Below are 6,144 nucleotides of genomic sequence, written 5' to 3'. Positions count from 1 at the left end.
GTTCTTCCAATCCATGAGCATGGAACATTTTTCCATTTCTTTGTGTCTTCCTCAATTTCTTTCATGAGTATTTTATAGTTTTCTGAGTACAGATCCTTTGCCTCTTTGGTTAGATTTATTCCTAGGTATCTTATGGTTTTGGGTGCAATTGTAAATGGCATCGACTCCTTAATTTCTCTTTCTTCTGTCTTGTTGTTGGTGTATAGGAATGCCACTGACTTCTGTGCATTGATTTTATATCCTGCCACTTGACTGAATTCCTGTATGAGTTCTAGCAGTTTTGGGGTGGAGTCTTTGGGGTTTTCCACATAAAGTATCATATCATCTGCAAAGAGTGAGAATTTGACTTCTTCTTTGCTGATTTGGATGCCTTTTATTTCTTTTTGTTGTCTGATTGCTGTGGCTAGGACTTCTAATACTATGTTGAATAGCAGTGGTGATAGTGGACATCCCTGCCGCGTTCCTGACCTTAGGGGGAAAGCTCTCAGTTTTTCCCCATTTAGAATGATATTTGCTGTAGGTTTTTCATAGATGGCTTTTATGATATTGAGGTATGTACCCTCTATGCCTATACTCTGAAGAGTTTTGATCAAGAAAGGATGCTGTACTTTGTCAAATGCTTTTTCTGCATCTATTGAGAGGATCATATGATTCTTGTTCTTTCTTTTGTTAATGTATTGTATCACGTTGATTGATTTGCAGATGTTGAACCAACCTTGCAGCCCAGGGATAAATCCCACTTGGTCGTGGTGAATAATCCTTTTAATGTACTGTTGGATCCTACTGGCTAGTATTTTGGTGAGAATTTTTGCATCCATGTTCATCAGGGATATTGGTCTGTAATTCTCCTTTTTGATGGGGTCTTTGTCTGGTTTTGGGATCAAGGTAATGCTGGCCTCATAAAATGAGTTTGGAAGTTTTCCTTCCATTTCTATTTTTTGGAACAGTTTCAGAAGGATAGGTATTAATTCTTCTTGAAATGTTTGGTAGAATTCCCCTGGGAAGCCATCTGGCCCTGGGCTTTTGTTTTCTAGGAGATTTTTGATGACTGCTTCAATTTCCTTTGTGGTTATAGGTCTGTTCAGGTTTTCTATTTCTTCCTGGTTCAGTTTTGGTAGTTGATACATCTCTAGGAATGCATCCATTTCTTCCAGGTTATCTAATTTGCTGGCAGAGTTGCTCATAATATGTTCTTATAATTGTTTGTATTTCTTTGGTGTTGGTTGTGATCTCTCCTCTTTCATTCATGATTTTGTTGATTTGGGTCATTTCTCTTTTCTTTTTGATAAGTCTGGCCAGGGGCTTATCAATCTTGTTAATTCTTTCAAAGAACCAGCTCCTAGTTTCGTTGATCTGTTCTACTGTTCTTTTAGTTTCTATTTCATTGATTTCTGCTCTGATCTTTATTATTTCTCTTCTCCTGCTGGGTTTAGGCTTTATTTGCTGTTCTTTCTCCAGCTCCTTTAGGTGTAGGGTTAGGTTGTGTACTTGAGACCTTTCTTGTTTCTTGAGAAAGGCTTGTATTGCTATATACTTTCCTCTTAGGACTGCCTTTGCTGCATCCCGAAGATTTTGAATAGTTGTGTTTTCATTTTCATTGGTTTCCATGAATTTTTTTAATTCTTCTTTAATTTCCTGGTTGACCCATTCATTCTTTAGTAGGATGCTCTTTAGTCTCCATATATTTGAGTTCTTTCCGACTTTCCTCTTGTGATTGAGTTCTAGTTTCAAAGCATTGTGGTCTGAAAATAGGCAGGGAATGATCCCAATCTTTTGGTACCGGTTGAGACCTGATTTATGACCTAGGATGTGATCGATTCTGGAGAATGTTCCATGGGCACTAGAGAAGAATGTGTATTCTGTTGATTTGGGATAGAATGTTCTGAATATGTCTGTGAAGTCCATTTGGTCCAGTGTGTCATTTAAAGTCTTTATTTCCTTGTTGATCTTTTGCTTAGACGATCTGTCCATTTCAGTGAGGGGGGTGTTAAAGTCCCCCACTATTATTGTATTGTTGTCGATGTGTTTCTTTGCTTTTGTTATTAATTGGCTTATATAATTGGCTGCTCCCATGTTAGGGGCATAGATATTTACAATTGTTAGATCTTCTTGTTGGATAGACCCTTTAAGTAGGATATAGTGTCCTTCCTCATCTCTTATTAGTCTTTGGTTTAAAATCTAATTTGTCTGATATAAGGATTGCCACCCCAGCTTTCTTTTGGTGTCCATTAGCATGGTAAATAGTTTTCCACCCTCTCACTTTCAATCTGGGGGTGTCTTTGGGTCTAAAATGAATCTCTTGTGGACAGCATATCGATGGGTCTTGTTTTTTAATCCAATCTGATAGCCTGTGTCTTTTGATTGGGGCATTTAGCCCATTTACATTCAGGGTAACTATTGAAAGATAGGAATTTAGTGCCATTGTATTGCCTGTAAGGTGGCTGTTACTGTATATTGTCTGTGTTCCTTTCTGGTCTATGTTGCTTTTAGGCTCTCTCTTTGCTTAGAGGACCCCTTTCAAGATTTCTTGTAGGGCTGGTTTCGTGTTTGCAAATTCCTTCAGTTTTTGTTTGTCCTGGAAGCTTTTTCTCTCTCCTATTTTCAATGACAGCCTAGCTGGATATAGTATTCTTGGCTGCATATTTTTCTCACTTAGTGCTCTGAATATATCATGCCAGTCCTTTCTGGCCTGCCAGGTCTCTGTGGATAGGTCTGTTGCCAATCTAATGTTTCTACCATTGTAGGTTACATATCTCTTCTCCCGAGCTGCTTTCAGGATTTTCTCTTTGTCTCTGAGACTCGTAAGTTTTACTATTAGATGTTGGGGTGTTGACCTATTTTTATTGATTTTCAGAGGGGTTCTCTGTGCTTCCTGGATTTTGATGCCTAAAAATATGGAACGCTTCACGAATTTGCGTGTCATCCTTGCGCAGGGGCCATGCTAATCTTCTCTGTATCGTTCCAATTTTAGTATATGTGCTGCCAAAGCGAGCACCTGCGTTTATATTTTAAAACAAGAGCGATAATTAAAGGTATAGTCTCCTTTTGAGAAACTATATTATTTCAAGTCACAATTTATTGAGCATCTACCATTTATTAGGTAGGCAACAGGTTACTGTGATTGATAGAGTATGATCTTTGTGAGGGAAACCAATATTTAAGTTCAATGCCATCCTACACAATAGACAAGGCTCCAGGCTAGCTCTGTGAGCTCCTGTCAATTTCCTCCTGTTCCCTGTGCTCCAGAAAGACAAGTTTCTTTTCCAGTCCCTAGAGGAGGCCAAGCTTAGTTCTGCCTTTGGTTCTTTGCATTTCCTCTGTCCTCTCTCTGTCCACCTTTTCAGAGAGGCCTCATATGACAATATTAGGTAAAGTAGCAACACCCCATGGTTCACACTCTAACCTCATTGCCCTGTTTTATTATTTTTGAGATACTTATTATCCAAAATAGGTATGTGTTTATGTACTTATGATCTACCCTCCAAATATAAATGCAACTAGGCCAATATTTTGGTGCAGTCACCACAGTATCTTTAGTAATATCAACAATTTGTGGCATGTAGAAAGGACCCAAAAATAATTATTTAAGAAAAGTAATAGTATAAAATAAAACCAAATCACTTGATTTTCAAAAAGTAGGAATACAAAGCAAAACTGAATCACTTGATTTTCAACTATACAGATTTTGGAATTGCTAGAACTTTACACTACATTTGAAAAAGGCTGTCATACACTATGTACTTGAGGAAATAAACATAAAGCTATTTGGGGATGGTATATAAGCCTATTCCATGTGGGTTCTTTGGCTATACTACTATATCTTAGTAATAGATGAAGCTGGAGCTTGTATTAAAACAATTAAATTTAAGCCTGAAATAATGTATCTTAAAATTTTCAACATTTTGGAGACCTGTTCCTAAGGCCCTGAACTAATTTGCACTCATCTATTAAATATGGTGCCTCTCATCCAGTCCCATGCTGTGAGGTTGTGCTAATAATGGTTTTATCTAATTTTTAAATCCAATGTTCAAAGGGGAAACAGAATTTTTTCTCTGGCTCCTTGTGGAGAGATAAAATGGCTCTAGGAATGAAAGAACAATGGATCAAATATGAAACCACACATCTAAAGCCAGAGGAAAAGAGCAGAAAAGGAGATGGCCAGATACCAATTTTTAAGGGAAAAGATGTTCATATCGGAGAAAGATAAAAGAGAAGGAGGAGAGAGGGTCTTACTATATGAACTTTCCCACAGCTCAGAAAAACATGAAAAGTTCCTCATTTCAAGGTTTACCAGGCATATCATTGTCATCTAACTGCTGACAAATAATTTTAAAAGATCGTGCACCCAATAACAACAGATATTTACACAATAGATACCTGATAGAAAATAAATATTCCAAACACAATTACAAGAAATGTAAAATACATAAGAAAATCATAATAAATGTATGAGATATATATATAGAAAGAATTACAATACTTCATTGATTTCAATAAATAAGGATATTGTATGAACTTAGTGTTGAATAGAAAGATTGAACAATACAAATATGAAAGTAATTACTAAATTAGTTGAGTTTAACTTAATTCAAGTCAAAGTCCTAATTATGCATTTTTTATAAACTTTGACAAAATTATTCTAAAATTCCTCCAGATTCAATGTAAAAAATATGATAATTTTCTCTCAAATAATTTTATATAATTTATTCATTTCAGGGAAAAATACCCATGTTTGAATTTGAAAAAAATAATGGAAAGGAAATGTAAAGATTACATGGAGGCTGGTATTAAAGAATATAAAATTATCTCTACATTCAAAGTAATTTAAATAATATGATACTCACCACTGATTGGACAAGCAGATAAGTATATCAAACAGAAAACCTAGAAATAAACCAGATTATGTAACTATCTGGTTTATAAATGGGGTGATGTTTTAAGTTAGCTTTAAATATTCAAATTTCTCCATAAATGGTGTCAAAATAATTGGCCAATTCTATGGAGGGGGAAAGCAGCTTTTGCCTTACTTTATGTATCAAAATAAATTTCAAAATAATCAAGGACTTAAGAGTAAAACATGAAATCAAAAATATAAATAGAATACAATTATTAATATAGTATTTTTTCTGGAGAAGGTCTTTCTATACATGACATCAAAGGTAGAAATTATAAAGGATAATATTGGTCAATTAAAATCTTCCATCATCAAAAACGCAACTAAAAGACAAAAAAAAAACACATTAGGAAAAAAAGTATTCAATTCAAAATTACCTAACATTTATTCCTTTGTAGAACTCAAAAGGCTTACAGTAAAATATTAACACTTAAGCAAAGTACAAAGAGTAAAAGAAAAATGACTCCCAAGCTCTTCTGCACAGATTACTACATAACTAGCATTTTAGTGAATTTCCTTCCAAATATGATTTTCTCTGCCTTGATACACATAGAATTGCAAGAATATGTTTTTACTTTTTATGTATGTTTCTCTGATAACCTGCTTTTCTCCAAACAATATGTTCTGGAAATATAGGTATATGTCATCATATTAAATAACTACCTATTATTCCATTACTTATACTAAAATTCAATTACTTCGTCTCTTTTTTCCTTTTGTCATTGATATAAGAATATGTGTAGTTATTTGTTAACATTTCTTCTCCCTTGCAACATAAGGAGTGCCCTGACAGCGGAGATGTTCTCCACCATTTTTCCTGCTGTAGTCCCAGGGCCCAGCATGGGATCCAGCTAATGTTAGGTTCTCTAAAAGTAGTTATTGGGTAAAAGATAGAGGTGTACTAGATCCTTAAGGATACCTAATTTTGAAAACAAAATGTATATGGTCTGTGGGGGCCAGCAGCAGGATTTGAAACCCAGATTTGTTAAGAATTTGAGTGGTAAAGATAATGGGTGATACAGAAATTATGGGACCCGATTCTCATTAAACCATGTGACCATGACCCTGACATCATTTTATCTTGATGAAACTAAGGGTCAAAGATGTGAATTAATATATATCTATTATTAGTAAGATAAATTACATATTGGTTCTTCAACTGGGGTCAACCACGTAGGTAAGGGAGCTTATACACAAGAACTCCACAGTTTCTACAAAATCATCTGCTGCTTTGAGTTCCCCCAGAATGG

At 35.2% G+C, this 6,144-nt stretch overlaps 1 non-coding gene across 1 annotated transcript; it reads right to left on the bottom strand.

The window, feature by feature from the left end:
- Window positions 1-2,888: 2,888 nt before the first annotated feature.
- Window positions 2,889-2,995, bottom strand: LOC116636503. The gene has a single exon (XR_004300347.1). It is a non-coding gene; the product is annotated as a U6 spliceosomal RNA (small nuclear RNA).
- Between the last annotated feature and the right edge of the window lie 3,149 nt (window positions 2,996-6,144).

The sequence above is a fragment of the Phoca vitulina genome, unplaced genomic scaffold (genome assembly GCF_004348235.1).
Source record: "Phoca vitulina isolate PV1807 unplaced genomic scaffold, GSC_HSeal_1.0 scaffold12, whole genome shotgun sequence".
In the NCBI taxonomy this organism is placed as follows: Eukaryota; Metazoa; Chordata; class Mammalia; order Carnivora; family Phocidae; genus Phoca; species Phoca vitulina.
The sequence above is the reverse complement of the archived record's forward strand: the minus strand, read 5'-3'. Positions and strand labels throughout refer to the sequence as shown.